We start from the raw sequence: 15,832 nt of genomic DNA on the forward strand, positions 1-15,832 counted from the left end.
TTTCTTTTCGACATTGATGTACACTTGCGCTATTATAAATATTAAATGTGTTAGTCTGCCAAATACGATTTCTTTCAAAGTGAGGGTGTTTTCGCGATTTTTTATTTGTGCTTCGGCGGCGCTTTTCTGGGCTTTTTGATTGCATCATTTTTTAGTTTGTTAATTGAAAAGATTTGCTTGTTAATTTAAAAGATTTGTTTATTAATTTGTTGATTGTTAATTTGTTTGTTAGGCTTTCTTAATTTAAAAGATTTGTTAATTGGTATGACGAATTGTAAACAAATGTCGTCGTCTCTAGATTCAAAAAGTGAAGCCCAGGTTTGAAAAGCAGTCAAGGACTCTGGATGTACTGAGCATGCTACCGCAGTGGCTGTGAACAAACGCAAATAAATGAAAAACAATATGAAAATGTTTTTATAAGGTTTCATAAACTGGGTACGTTATTCCGGGAACGGGCTCAATATGAAAATACGCAACGGGAAGGTTTTATCGCCCCGGGTTGAAATGGGAAGGAACAAACGGGAAGGTTAAAAATGGGAACGGGTTCAAACGGGAACGGGCCAAGTGAGAAAGGGCGAAACGGGAAGGTCGTTTTGCGCCGGGTTGAAACGGGACGGAACAAGCGGGAAGGGTGAAATGGGAATGGGTTCAAACGGGAACCTCCCGTAGAAGAGGGGCCCTGTAATATTTCGCCCACCAGGATTTATTTAATGTGCACAGGTGTTACGCAGCACATGGGTGTCTGTGTACAGGGCAGGCCTTACCTCACTCCGCGAACTGTGCGAACTGCTGCCAAGCGTCCCCCTCTCTCCCCGCCCATCACTCATTTTTACAGCGGAGCTGCCTATGGCTAGGGTCCAGCAGGCCATCTCCGACTACACAGGGACATGTAGACAAGAATACCACGAGAGCTTAGCACCCTATTGGGGGCCCACTCCAACCATGGAACCGCGTAAACCTTCAGCGTAAACAATCATAAAAGTAATAAGAACGCGCGAGGGCCTTCATATTTTGATATAACACTGCTTATATTTCTCTTGGAGAAATGTCTACTCAGCAATAAATATGTGCTTAGAGGTGACAATCGGGAAGATAGCACAAACAAAAAGAGAGCACCATCGCCCCTTGTGTCAGCTTCTTGCGGAAACGACAATAACGACGACGCCTCAGAAAAATGTGGGCTGGAGCATCACCGTCAAACATCGCGGACATAGAGGCGAATTAAGGTGGGCGACCATGAAATGCGTGCTTCGCCTCGACGAGGTCGGTCTACTACGTGATCGTAAGCCGCCGATGCAGCAAATATACCTGTCTTGTCGGAGTAATATATTTTGTTAGCGTGAATGAATAGGCCGACTATTTCCTGTGCTTATCACTTTACACGAACTAGAGTCGATTTCCCACACAAACAAAAACTTTGAAATCCATCTCAGGTTCCCATTAAGGAGCCATGACAAAATACAAGGCTATTTTATTCCCCACATTTGGAGTGTCATAGTATCCTACGCACTTATCCGGCCGCAAACAATGCTTTATTCACTAAAATATCTAACAATGTAATCTGAAATTTTAATTGCCGCCGTGCATCGTAAGTTTCGGGACGTCAGCAGTGATGTATCCGGGTGAGGTATTGAAAGGCGTCCTAGAATACCCTCCGCCGATACATGGATGTACATATAACCAAATAAAGCAGTGTATGAGCAATCATCTACTTCAAGTTTGTTAAAGCGATGAATATTAGCTGGGAAAGTGTACACCAAAAACCACCCATTATCGCAGCATCGCGTTTCCTCTTCTCACCACTCTCCTCGTTGTTGATGTCCGAGCGTTCTCTACCTTTATGCCTCACTCCTCAGAGGCGGCGTCTACAGCCATCTCCGGTTTTGCGCTCGGCTGACTGCACCTAGCGGTAGCTGCTATCAGTGACGCGTCAAAGCAACATTTTACAGCAGTGAACGCATGACGACGAATTACCCGTTAAAAATGCTTAATCAGCCGCACGGAAAGGGTCGTGCTTGCCTTTTTGTCTTTCACCCAGCGCGTGCGCTGCTTTTTCGAGAATCACCGTCTCATACACCGCCGTGCCGGTGCAAGGCTTTGTTTTGTGGTGTTGCAGTAATTCCTGCCAGCGGCATTTGAAGAACACGTTTGACAGCGGCAGAGAACCCATGTGTGATACCCGCCGGTTCGGACCGCTTAAGCAGTGGCGGGGAATGGCCTTCCTGGGAAGCCCCAAAGCAAACCAGCGGCGCTCTCAAGCAGGGTGCCCGGGTGCTTTGACAAGTTGCACCCTTGTCATGTAACAAGAAGCGTGGAAATAGAGTAAAACAAATCTGGGCAAGCATGAGAGCATGTAAGCGTGCAGCAGGAAGCACTAATAACCAAGGGTGCTGCCACAACCTGCCAACACTGAGCACACGACGCTTCTCTTCACCGGAAGTACAATTAAAGGGCGACAAATATCAGGATCTCTGCTGTTTGACGCACATTGGAGGATCGATGATGCAGATGCGTTTAAAATGGGAGGCCCTAAAACGTGCCGGAGAGGTGGGAAAGGGGCGACACACTGCAATTAAAGTGTGAGCTCTCCGCTGCGCGCAAAGAAGTTATATACTTTGCACGGATGACGTTGACCACACAACCCACGAACAGCACGTGTTCATTTAGTCTCCTCAAAAGGCCTTTCATGACCCCCTTCAAATAACTGTAGTATGCTCAGCGGAAGCTTTTGCCATTTCACAGACACCTGTTTTATTTTCCGCTCTCGTAGTTGTGCAGAAATACCAATGAAGGACCGCTGTTTGTACCCTGATTCTGACCGGACTTTAATAACTGCCGTATTTTTGTTGCGGTTGATAGTAATCACTTTGTAAAACATCAAATAAGACTTGGCAGTCATGTACGTGGCCATGCTGCCAATTTCAGTTGGCCAGTGTCGCGTCAGACAGGCCCTACACGCCCGACGGCTGCGCTTGGCAGTGCGGCTGGCAAAGTGCTGCACTAACTGGTCCTATGTGCACGTGCTCGTTTATTACTTTTATTGCTTACCCCGCCACTCGTACTGCTCTAAAAGGAATGTGCGCAAAACTTTACTTCAAATAGCTCGTTCTGCAACGACATAATTCCTGCTTAATTTCCGTAGGATATTGTCGGTTTCAGCCATTACAACCAGCTTCCCATTCTACGTCATAAGCGCAGTGTGGAAACGCACCGGATGAGTCACATGCTTGTCCTGTTTTCCTAATTGCATAGCTCACTTGAGTGATGTTTACATGAAAATGAATGTCAGTATTATTATAACGCGGCAGACTTTCGAATAAACCGAACTTGCATATTGTCTTCATGGCGCCTTTAAAGTTGGAAGTTATTACCTGTAAAATGAATGTAACACGGCAATTGCTTGCTCACGCTTGAATATGGGCTCACCTGAATGACACCAATCATTGTTGCAAGTGTATGTTCATCTTTAGTGTAAAATATTTGGGAGATGGGTTGATGGTTGATGAATTACGAAATTCTGTTCCGGAATTCCTCAATAAAGAGCAAAGTGAAGGTCACCGCTGTTTTTGGCAGTGTCCTACCTACTTAGTTTGGGATGTCAATACGACAGTTTTTTTTTATTTGTTTTAAACTTGTGCTTGCAAAACCAGCTTCCGGGTTGTTACGCTGCTTGGTGAACTGGTATTGAAAGGAACGGGAGGAACTGGCATTTTGTAGGCTCGGCACCCTCTACATTTCGAATTCTAAATGGCTTTTCTGCTAGCTGTTCAAAGCCATTGTATATCACTAGCGGCAGTGATAGTTTCGAAGATTTTTTATAGTTTGGTGTTAATTTCTAGCTGCTGAGCTGACTCCGAGCAACTTTATGCCTTTAGTTGTTTTTAAGCGAGTTCATTCTGTGAGGTTTGTTGTGTTCTTTTACTTCAGTTTGGTAAATGTGAGACATGTGCAAAGGGTGATGCGTTCCTTCGCACATTTTTGTGCTCTAGGGAGTGGTAGCCATAAAGCGACTGCGCGAGACTACCGGCGTTCTTCAAACAGGCTTGATGATTTCTTTTTGTCCTTGCAGTCACTGCATGGGTATTAAGCCAGATTGTAGCTGTAGCCAATCACACAACATGGAACGCGAGAAAGTCGTTTGTGTGTGGAAAACAGGAGGGAGTCAGGAGTGGATCTATGCTGCATATGCATTTAAATAGACAGCACAAAGGGGTTGCTGGTCTGGTTAGCTGCGCGGGAAACATGGTCTCTTTGTTATACATGTGACCCACGCTTTACATGACCGAACGCAATGCTGAAGCAAGACTTGGGCTATGCCGGTGTTGTGTAAACATGCGCTAGTGAAGTTTCTAACAGCTGGTTTATCTCTCATTATTTACGTGCTTTCGCAGCAGCAAGTCCGAGCAAAAAAGAAAACGGGATACGAGTACACGTTGAAGATGGCTTCCGGCATCAAATACTAGCTCAAAGACTTTAAGGACCTGAAAGACGGCGTTCTTATCCCGTTTGAAAGAGAGGTGAAGCGAGAGCTCCTGTGCTGCATGTGCACTGCTGCTTCACCCATGGGCCTTAAAGACGGCAAGGGCCACACGTTCTGCCTTCGCTGTGCCCGGGTGCACACAGACAGTTGCAACGAGTTCACATGCTCTCTTTGTGGATGGCAAGGGCAACTAAACTACGTGAGTAACTGATTTTTATTCTATGCTGCGTTTATTGAAGACCTATTGTGAACCAGTATTGGTGTTGGCAACTTTGCTGGCCAAAAGGGTAGGTCCGCTTTCATTGGTTAGTGTATCCTTTTGTGGTATTGTCCTCTAATGTTTTCAGTATGGGTGTGCAATAAATTAAATATTCCGGTATGAACCAAATACCTCCGTGAATCATTTGATTTGCGAATTAAATATTGACTATTCGATTTTTCGAATTGTCTCATAGATTTGTCGATGTGCACGGCGCTGCAGAAGCGAAATTTCGGCACAGGCAAACGCCCTGCTTCTGCAGTCTGCTAATGTTTCGTCTACTCTGCAAGCTTCATCCAAACCACGCTTTGTAGGATCGCGCCTTGTAGAGGTTGTAAATTTTATCGTGCAGCACCGAGTCGTCTGCGATTGCGGTTTAGAGCACCGTTGACCTTGCTGTCGACTATGGCCACCATTTTGAATTCTGCGACCGGATATATACATGTTAGGGCAGCTTCCTTTAAAGCACCCATACAAACTTTGCTGCTGCTTTTTGTGGTTTTCAAAGAGCCTCGTTAATTTAAAAACAAGAGGTGCTGGCTTTTCGCAGTTGGGTTGGTGAATGTGCAATGCATGTTTTTTTGTACGTTCTCGACTACAGGGGATAAATCGTGCGGTAGTTTGTCTGCCTTTGCCACTGCTTTGTGAACCATTGTGTGGTCAGTGTGAGCCCGACCTCCATCGCGTATCCTTTACGTTCACCACGATCTTCCGAAAAATGCCTCATTGTCTTCCCTGATTATGGTACCGTTGTAAGCTGCCCTTACAGAGCGTAGCGCTGGCTCGCCTACGTAACATTAGTAAAAGCCTATTTTCTCCAACGTATATTTAAGGCACACCATGTGCTTACAAACTGCCTCAATTTGGTTTGCGATTAGGGTTCCGTCGTGTTTTCCCGCCCATTCTTTATATGCTCGCAGAGGGGTCGTTTCGTAGTTACAAGGTACTGTCTAGTCGTTGCGTATGATTCTAGTAGAACAACTCTCGCCCACGTCGTTCAACGCGTATTGTGCTCGCCCTTGACTCCTGAAGTACCGCCACATAGGGGTTCGGTAACTAGACTTCTTTGAGAAAAATGCGTTTCTTAGATCATAAGAACACGTGAGTCCCGAACTTCTGTACATATCACAATGAAGATGAATAAAGGGTAAGTTGCCTGTCTGGTCAATTCGGAACCTCACGCAGAAAAATGTCGAACAGCGGAGTAACGCCCCGCATCGCTGGCCACCTTATCTACGTGATGCTGCTTCCGGTCGCTGGCTCTCGGCTTTTCGCTTTTGTGGTGGTACGGAAGTGAGGTTTGGTGACAAATACGACAGTTCCCCAGCAAAAACAAATGCTGAAAAAAACTTACATGCATGAACTACCCAATGCATGATCAGTAAATAACATATTTTTACCCAGTTCCAATACCATATAGGTAGCTGTAACGAAAGAAGACCAGCGTCTGGCTTCCGATGTGGTGATCGAGTCGATTAGAGAGGCAGTGAGCGCACCCGATCCTCCTCGTCCTCTTCTTCTACTCCCCCCACTGCCTACGCTTCTTTATTTCTCAACACACTACCGCCGCCGCCAACTTGGTTAGGAGCTAACTGGCAGCTGCACGGGAAGTGACGAAGTCGGCGCCCCACTACGACCAGTTGTCCGGCTTCCGTAGCGGCGCATGATTCCACAGTATCTATGCTTGTAGGCTGGCTGGCGGATCCAGTGGAGCATTTGGCTGGGTGTCTCAGTGCCATCGATCTCTGTAGACAGCGTTGTCCTTCGAGCGCGGCAGTACAAGTCCATAGCCAGCGTCACGGGCAACGAGCGCTTCCGGAGTTCATGGATCAAAGTGACTTAGGGAATAAAAGCGAAGATTGCGAACGTTCATATGGTGAACCGGAAAGAGAGACCATGCTCCTGGTTTTCGTTCGAAAGGCAGCCCCCAGGATCAAACGGGAACAGTTGATGTAGACTGCCAAATTTCCAGAGAGCATCACGGTGGCGTGATGGCATTGCAATCGCCTCCACGTCTGATACTGCTTCCATGAGGAAATGTGTGTGTTCCATCGGCCGGTCCATTATCTCTGCTAACCATAGGACTTCACTCTCGCCGTTCCCAACAGGGTACAAAGGTTCGTCCTGAATCAAGTTGCGCTTGCTGAAGAAGGGGTCGTCACCATAGAAGCATTTGTTCTGTTTAGACATGAGGATGCCTCCCCACCGGGCCTGGACGAGCGCGACTGAAGCTCGCTTCCGGGGTCGAATCTCGCACACGGAGCACCGGACGAGCAGGCGCTTCTTTATCCCCTGAAGCGGGTCCATCTTCTGCACGAACCGCGTTTTCGTTGCTGGACACAATGAAAATATCTTCGACTCGAAACCGCGTTGCTGAACAGCTTTCGAAACGAGAGGTGCGTAACCGACGTAAAGGTCGCAACAGGGACGCTCGGAGATCTCCAAAACAAGAGTCGCATCATCGACGCTAAGGCCGTGGCAGAACGGGTCAGACGTCTCCCGAGTGGTAGTCAAGTCGTCCGAGCGAGGGTTGCGGAAAGGCTGTAGCGACGTCTCTGACGTGAGAGCTGTGTCGGCGACGCCAGCGCTGCGGCAAAGCCGGGCAGACATCTCGGAAACGATAGTCGCGTCAGCGATGGCGAGGTCTCGGCAGGGTCCCTGAGATTTCTCCACGACGGCAATCACGGCAACACCAGGGTTGGGAGGTCGCTGGAGCCGCTCTCCCGGGCTGAGCCCCTCGGGGTCTTGCTTGGCGTCCTGAAAGGCTGCAGCACCTTCGTCGTCGTTGTTCTCTTCTTCTACCGCCGCACCAGTCGTTTCCCGGGCAGGCGGCACGTCAACCAAAACCATTGACCGACGGGCCTCCTCGGGAAGCGAGCAAATAGTCGAGGATGCAATTCGGGTGGTGAACAGGGCCGCCTGAGGTTGAAGGACGGGGCTTGCGGAAGAGTCTTGGCTCGCAGAGAAGCGTACGCGCGTTCGCAGGGCGCAGATACGCTCGTCGTAATCGATCGCTTCCAAAACGTCGGCATCAAATTCTTCATCCTTCAGGTTCTCCTGAACTTGAGCGTCGAGTTTGTGAAGGCTCACCTGATCATGCACAATGAGGTCGATGACATTTTGTCTGTCAAGGGCCGTTGCTGCCTGGCTCCGCAGCAAGGCGTCGAGGACTGTCATGGTCCCGAAGACGGTCGCTCGCAGGACATCTCGGCGAATACGAAGAGCGTCCATGGCACCAGTCGATGAAGCACGACGCTGGGGTTGCGAATACCAAGGGGACAAGGGCGGGCTTGGGCACGAGCCGAAAGGGACGGCGGCCGAGGGCAAGGCTTCCAGGATAAAGCAGTACGAAGGTATCCACGCCTCGCGTGCCTCGGAGCCGCTGCGCCGTCGAACGTAGATTCGCTCGTGCGCCGGTTCCCGGGTTTCACGGCACCAGAAAATGTGTAACGAAAGACCAGCGTCTGGCTTCCGATGTGGTGATCGAGTCGATTAGCGAGGCAGTGAGCGCACCCGATCCTCCTCGTCCTCTTCTTCTACTCCCCCACTGCCTACGCTTCTTTATTTCTCACCAGCTAGCCTTTCAAGAGCCACGCGCTCCCCCATCTTTCGCCAGTTGCTTTTGAGAGATATGGCGCTGTAATTGGCAAGCTCATTTGGTAGTTTTCCTAGTTTAGAAAATGGGTAATTCAAGATACCGAGGTCGTAAAAATTAATCCTGAGCCTTCCATTATGGCGCACTTCATAGCTGTGGTGTAGCTTTTATGCATCAAAGCGCACAAATCTGAATCAGCAATAGGTGTAACAAGGGAACCATGCCAGGACACAGGAGTGATGGTTGTCGTGCCAACAAAGTTGACCTTGTCTAGGAGGACAGATGGACGAGATTCACGGAGGTTTGGTAATTCGGAGAACGCAAAGCTGCCTGCAGTACCTTTCAGAAAGGCCGATCTGTGACCACATGGTTCGGAGGATCGGAGGAAAATGATGTGCAGTTTTGTTTCATCGATATGGAATATTCACATAATAGGGTAGGGTAAAGTAAAGTTGTGGGTTGAAAAGGACAGACAACCAACTTTTGTCAGGTGTGTCTCTTATAGCTGATACTAAATTCCTCATTTTATTTGCTGACGTAACGCAAGGAACTTATAAACAGGCGTGAATAATTTTAATTGTCGAAGGTTGAAAGTTGGTGTCATCTAGTGTGTAACCATGACATTACGTGTCCGAACAACACAGTTCGTTTCAACACGTGATTCAAAAACCGTCGAAAGGAATACCAAAGGCTGTACATTGATGTTTTAGCCGGATATAAACTTTTAAACGCCTCTTTTTATCTCATGGGCAATTAAAATTATATTGCCACACGCCTGACTGTCACAGTTGCCAGCATTTTCTTTGGCCGGACACGTATGGCTCGTGATTTAAAATTTACGATTTCAAATGTTCAAGGCGCTATCAGCAAACGCGTTTTGGGTTAAGGTGCTTTAAGTAATAAGCTTTCATTTAGGATAGGTAAAATATGATCGACAAAAATGGGTTGTCTGTCCCTTTAAGAAAAGAACCCATCACTAGCGTGAAAGCCCAGCCGGGTCTCTAATATCTCTATGCGCAGGGTCACCGCTTTGATCCACTTCGCAAGGTGAGATTACCTTAGGTGTAAATTTATTTATGTATGAATCGACGGTTTTTACGCACCCTGAGGCGGGCGTAGCGTCGAATTCGCTAGTCCCAAAAAATCTGCTGCATTCGGGGCCTACTCATAATGGTGCAAGGCTTGCGGATGCAGTTCTGGCATTTGTTTTAATTTTTCAGATAACAACCAACACTGAGGAATGGGACACTCTAGGGGAACTGGCGGCTGCTTGTCCTAATGTGGATACGGAGTGCTCATTCAAAGGAGCCTTCAAAGATGTTCTGGTAAGTTTGTGGTTTCATTTTTGCTTTTGCCTTATTTTTATGTGCCGCTAACCAAGATTATCCGTCATGCAAACAAATAAAACGCCTAGATAATTCCACCCGATAACGAAAAAGGTATGCATGACCACAGCTTTCAAAGTTTACAGTATGTGCCATCTTAAATGTGTGATGCCTATAACGCTGGCCAGTCCGGCATTCTTTCATTTAACGTTATTTCTACCTATGTAGCAATAATTACTTTGCTTGGTTATTCGAAATATTGTGTCGAATATCACTAACTGAATGTCAGCTTGAATGAAACTCACTACTAAAATTTTTTAGAATGGAAATGGCCATCGGGTAATGCGGGGTGTCCTTTTACCTGTAAATTACTCGAACACGAGGGCGTTCCTAGTGCAAGACAATTTAAGGCGTCTTCCGCTATGATGGCCATCTCTCCATTTGGCAGACCATGGCTTCATTGCTAAAGGTAATGTGTCCAAATGACGTGCGTGCGATGTTAATCATGTTAAGATACGGTCTAGCAGTGTGTAAGATATGTAACCACATTGTAAATGGAACCTTTATTCAAAGCACTAGAACCTTTATTTCAATATGACTGAAGAGATCTTAATGGAGCACTCCAACGTCTATTGGTGGGGTGCTATCACCATTCACCGAACATACTGCTGTGGAATAGACGTCAGTGTTTAATTACCCGCCGCGGTGGCTCACTGGCGATGGCGTTGTGCTGCTGAGGACAAGGACGCGGGTTAGATTCGTGGTCACTCACTCACTCACTCACTCACTCACTCACTCACTCACTCACTCACTCACTCACTCACTCACTCACTCACTCACTCACTCACTCACTCACTCACTCACTCACTCACTCACTCACTGTTTAGTTAAATGCCCAAGCTACGAGCAGCAGTATAGAATCAAAAAGGCTGTCCAGCAATCAATCCAACGTGCCCAATCCACCGAGGACTGCTAGAACACGAAAGACGACCAGTAAGCCAAGATGCTCGAGAGGATCACACGGAAACACCGGGTCCCTCTACGGGGCTATTTGAAGAGACGGGAGAAAAGAGTGCGATCCGTCTATAATGTATTAAAAAAATCAGAAAACATGATCGTTAAACTCCATGTTGTTTCTGGACCGGCAAAAAACATATACCCATGCATACTCCTAGTTACTAGCTACGACTTAATCCGCTCAAACAAAGTGAGTTGTGAAAAAAAAACACTTTAGTATGAAGCGCATAAAGAACGAAAACATTTAGGTATGCCTAAAGAAGTCTGAAATTTGCGCTGGCGTGAACATCCGAAGCCTTCAATCACTGTTCCCATCCCTTCCAATTGTTGCGCTCGGCAATCATTTCGAGTGCACGCCCTGATGAGCGACTGGATGGACTGCAAGGCAAATTAGTGAAGAAATGAGAGCCGGTGTGTTGGTATCGCCGAGATTATCGCCACTATTTTCACAACCAAATGGGACAAAATGAACTTCTGTGTTCTTCTTCAGTGCTGGTGCTGGGTGCACCTTCGTGTGGTCACCTCGTTAGTGGAGTAACAGGGGTACGTGACAAATCCCCTTCAGTACTGGTGCTGGGTGCACCTTCGTGTGGTCACCTCGTTAGTGGAGTAACAGGGGTACGTGACAAATCCCCTTCAGTGCTGGTGCTGGGTGCACCTTCGTGTGGTCACCTCGTTAGTGGAGTAACAGGGGTACGTGACAAATCATCGAACAGCGCTTCATCGACCGCCGTTTTATCGAAGGAATGTCCGTTTCATTGAAACCGTTTCATCGAACGCCGTTTCATCGAAGTGACGTCGCCCGTTGAATCAAATGCTGTTCGGAAGCTGCGGTCGCGATGAGTATTGCTGCTAGAAATGTTCAAGTTTTTTCGTCATAAAGAGATGCATGAAGCATGAAAGGCTTTATAATATAGGTGTTAAGGAATAAACATGCGCAGGCAGGGGGGCGACAGTAGGAGAAGAGGAAGCGGAGGATCAGACGCGCTCACGGTCTCGCTAATCGACTCGGTCACCACATCGGAAGCCAGACGCCGGTCTTCTTTCGCTGCACATTTTCTGATGCCGTGAAACCCGGGAACCGGCGCACGAGCGAATCTACGTTCGACGGCGCAGAGGATCCGAGGCACGCGAGGCTTGGATACCTTCGTGCTGCTTTATCCTAGAAGCCTTGCCCTCGGCCGCCGCCCCTTTCGGCTCGTGCCCAAGCCCGCCCTTTTCCCCTTGATTATCGCAACCCCCGCGTCTTGCTTCATGGACTGGTGCCATGGACGCTCTTCGTATTCGCCGAGATGTCCTGCGAGCGACCGTCTCCGGGACCATGACAGTCCTCGACGCCTTGCTGCGGAGCCAGGCAGCAACGGCCCTTGACAGACAAAATGTCTGCGACCTCATCTTGCATGACCAGGTGAGCCTTCACGAACTCGACGCTCAAGTTCAGGAGAACATGAAGGATGAAGAATGTGATGCTGACGTTTTGGAGGCGATCAGTTTTGACGAGCGTATCTGCGCCCTGCGAACGCGCGTACGCTTCCCCGCGAGCCGAGACTCTTCCGCAAGCCCCGTCCTTCAACCTCATGCGGCCCTGTTCACCACCCGCATCGCACCCTCGACTTCCCAAGAAGGCCCGGCGGACAATGGTCCCGGTTAACGTTCCGCCTGTCCGGGAAATGACTGCTGAGGGGGTAGAAGAACAGGACAACAATGACGGATGCGCTGCGGCCTTTCAGTACGCCAAGCAGGACTCCAAGGTGCTCAGCCAGGGAGAGAGGCTTCAGCAACTGCGCACTCCTGCTGCTTCTGTGACTGCTGTCTCGGAAAAGTCTCAAGGACACTCCCGGGACCTCGGCATCGCTGACGCGGCTATCGTTTTTGGGAGAGCCCACCGGTCCTGCCGTGAATCTAGCCTAGCCAACGAGACTTCTGCTTTGGAGATGTCTAAGTGGCCCCAGACGGATGCTGGCATCACAGACGCGGTTCCAACTTCGGAGACGTCACTACAGCCCTTTCTGCCACGTCCCTAGCGTCGATGATGCGACTCTTGTTTTGGAGACCTCCGAGTTTCCCTGTTGCGACCCTTACGTCGGCGACACATCTCTCGTTTTGCAAGCATTTAAGCAAATAAATTTTCATTGAGTCAAATATATTTTCATTGGGTCCAGCAATGAAAACGCGGTTCGCGCAGGAGATGGACTCGCTTCAGGGGACAACGAAGCGCCTGCTTCTCCGGCGCTCCGTGAGCGAGGTTGGACTCCAGAGGCGAGCAGCGGCCGCTCTTATACTATCCCCTTGGCGAGAGATCCACACGGCGACACAGGATGGTTGCTTCCATGGTCGCGACCCATTCTCTGGCGAGCACGATTCCATGCTGGACGCTCCTTTCTGCTATGCTTACGTGCCCGACCACATCAGTCTCCTTGTCCGCGGACGAAACAGCTTTGTTACTTCAGCGCATCGATCGATTTGTGGAGGCCGGGCAGGATATGAACACGACCACAATGCCACTGCATTCGCTGCATGTTCTCTGGGCACTTGGCTGCCCGCATGATCTGTTTCCTTTCGATCCTGGCGGGTGCCTTCTGGCTGAAAACCGCGAGCACAGCCTGTTATCCCGGGTTACCTTATGAACATTTGTAGTCTTCACTTTTAGATCTAACTCACTTTGATCGAGCAACCCAGCAAGCGCTCGTTGCCCGTGACGCTGGCTATACACGTCGACCGAGATCGACGGCACCGAGAAATCCAGCCAAATGCTCATCTGAATCCCCCAGCCAGCCTACAAGCATCGCTACTGTGGAATTATGCTCCGCCGGAAGTCGAACAACTGGTCGTAGTGAGGCCCGGACTTCGCCACTTCCCGTGCAGCTGCCAGCTAGCTCCCAACCAACTTGGCGGTGGCGGGAGTATGTTAAGAAATAAAGATGCGCAGGCAGGGGGCTACGATAAGAGAAGAGGAAGAGGAGGATCGGACGCGCTCACTGTCTCGCTAATCGACTGGATCACCACATCGGAAGCCTGACGCCGGTCTTCTTTCGCTACAATAGGGTCGCGTAAGCAAACCCCTAATTTTTCAGGCAGAAGTCTTCGTCACTGCACATGCAACGTGTTGAAGTTGTTCCAGGTGATGCTGCCTTTTGTGTTGCGATTACTGAAGTTTGTTGTTACTTACGTTCTTCCGGATTTCTGATATTGGGTTTACATAAAGTATTTGACCGCCCAAATTGTCAGAAAACGCACATTTTCAGGACGCAGTAAAATTCATCAACCGATTGGCAGTAATCAAAAAAGCTCAATTTTCAAGGATATGAGTAGTTTATGTACTTGCATTGTACAACGACATAAACATGTACGAAAACCCTGTAACTGATTTAATCAACATTTGCCCTCAAAAGTCCTTTAATGGCACGTTTCCACGGTGGTTCTAGATGCACTAGAGGGCCTCGCACAGCCTTTCTCTGCTTAGGCGGCTGCTGGCTACGGAAACTTGCTTTTAGCCATTCGTCCGTAGCATTTTGCTCGTGTCGCAGGCGGCTGAGGAACCGCAAAATGCCCGGGTGTGTGATTTCCTTGCCCCGCTAAGCGCTGAACAGACCAGAATGCAGGCGGAAACGGGTGGCACGCATGTCAGAGTCGAATGTCGAACCGGGGGTTTGGGTGGAAGTCTTAATGATCTGAGTTTGCGGCCTATGCCATTATGCAGGATCCGGGTACAGCTCTCTAAGTCCTCGATGGGGTTCACCGTAGTCTGTTGCCTAATTTCTCTGGGTTGGTTCTAGTACGTGATGCATGCTTCACCGAGCTGTCGCCTGTAGGAGGAACTGCGTAGTTCAGTCTCTATGAATACATCATCGGTTTCATCGCTTCCTCTAAGTTCCACCATAAGGTGCGGAGAACGTTCTTGCCAAGAGGTAAGTACGCGCATGTATTAATAAGAGTGGTTGTTAAGAAGAGTGCGGTTTTCTCGTCAATGGAAACAGCGAGCTCGGTTCCAGCTTGTTCGAGTACGCGTATACCCCTCCGCTCCCCCGTCCCCCCACAGATTGAGCCGCGTTAAAATCACCTGAGATGACGAACTGCCAAGAACTCGATTTTACGAATGCTTTAGGAAGGAGGTCTGTTAACCCGCATTTCTTGCTGTTTGCTCGGCTGCAAAACTTGTTTAATAGGAATGTGCTGCGTTCCTCAGTAGTCTTTTGTAGAATAAGCTCCGTCACGCCATAATCGTTCTCAACCGTTGTTGCCAGGGTTTGTTGTATCACCATAATATCTCGAAATAAAGTGACGTCGCGGCCCTAGTACAAGGTGTGTGGGATCAATACGGGGAGTTTCGGTACGACGTTGTTTTCTTGCAAGAGATATCAGGAGGGCTATCGCGAGAGGTGAACTACTGTTGTAGCAGTCTCCGATTTCGCTTGTAGCTTGTGCTATTCCATAGGTCTGGACATTTTTTGGCATTTGGTGCATACTCGGCCCTGCTCGGTGTTTACGCGTTTCTCAGGCGGCGCGCTCCGTCTGCATCTGTCAACCTTTGGGTCCGGTTGGGCCACGCCTTGAAGTACGGCGCCGATAGGGCGGGCGTTTGGCGTTGCAATGACGCCACTGCGAGCGGCCTCGAGGGCGTTGCGAATGAGTCCAGCGAAAAGCTATTGTTTAACGCTCCACAACAGAAAGTGCAGCTTCTTCTCTTCTGCCATTTCGGGATGGGCTTGTCGGAACAGCACCTTCATCTCCTCAACGAACACTATAACACCTCCAAACGGTGTTGGATTCACGTCTGCAACGACAGCTCAGCTTGTCCTTTACGCACGACAGTAGTGAAAGTTTTCAAAAATTACGTTTTGGAGATGCTCCATGATGTTAGCGAGGTCTCGCGATTTTCAAACGAGGCTCTAGCTGAGTCTCCGCGGTAGAAAAAAAATTAGCAGCGGCTTACCTCGGCTATGCCAGGATATACGTACGGTGAGTTAAGGTTCAGGTGGTTATTCTTTGCTTTCTTGGTTGCCTAGGGTTAGCTTGATTATCATGCTTTCTGCTGCTTCAATGACACACATACGGTATACACATTATGTAACACATGTATATTTATCAAGCGGCTACGGCGCAGCGTCACCAATCGCACCAGAGCTAAGCTGGTTCCACAGGCGCACGCCGGTGTT

The sequence above is a fragment of the Haemaphysalis longicornis genome, unplaced genomic scaffold, assembly GCF_048455015.1.
Source record: "Haemaphysalis longicornis isolate Haplotype H1 unplaced genomic scaffold, Haemaphysalis longicornis Haplotype H1 scaffold_5, whole genome shotgun sequence".
NCBI classification, from domain to species: Eukaryota; Metazoa; Arthropoda; class Arachnida; order Ixodida; family Ixodidae; genus Haemaphysalis; species Haemaphysalis longicornis.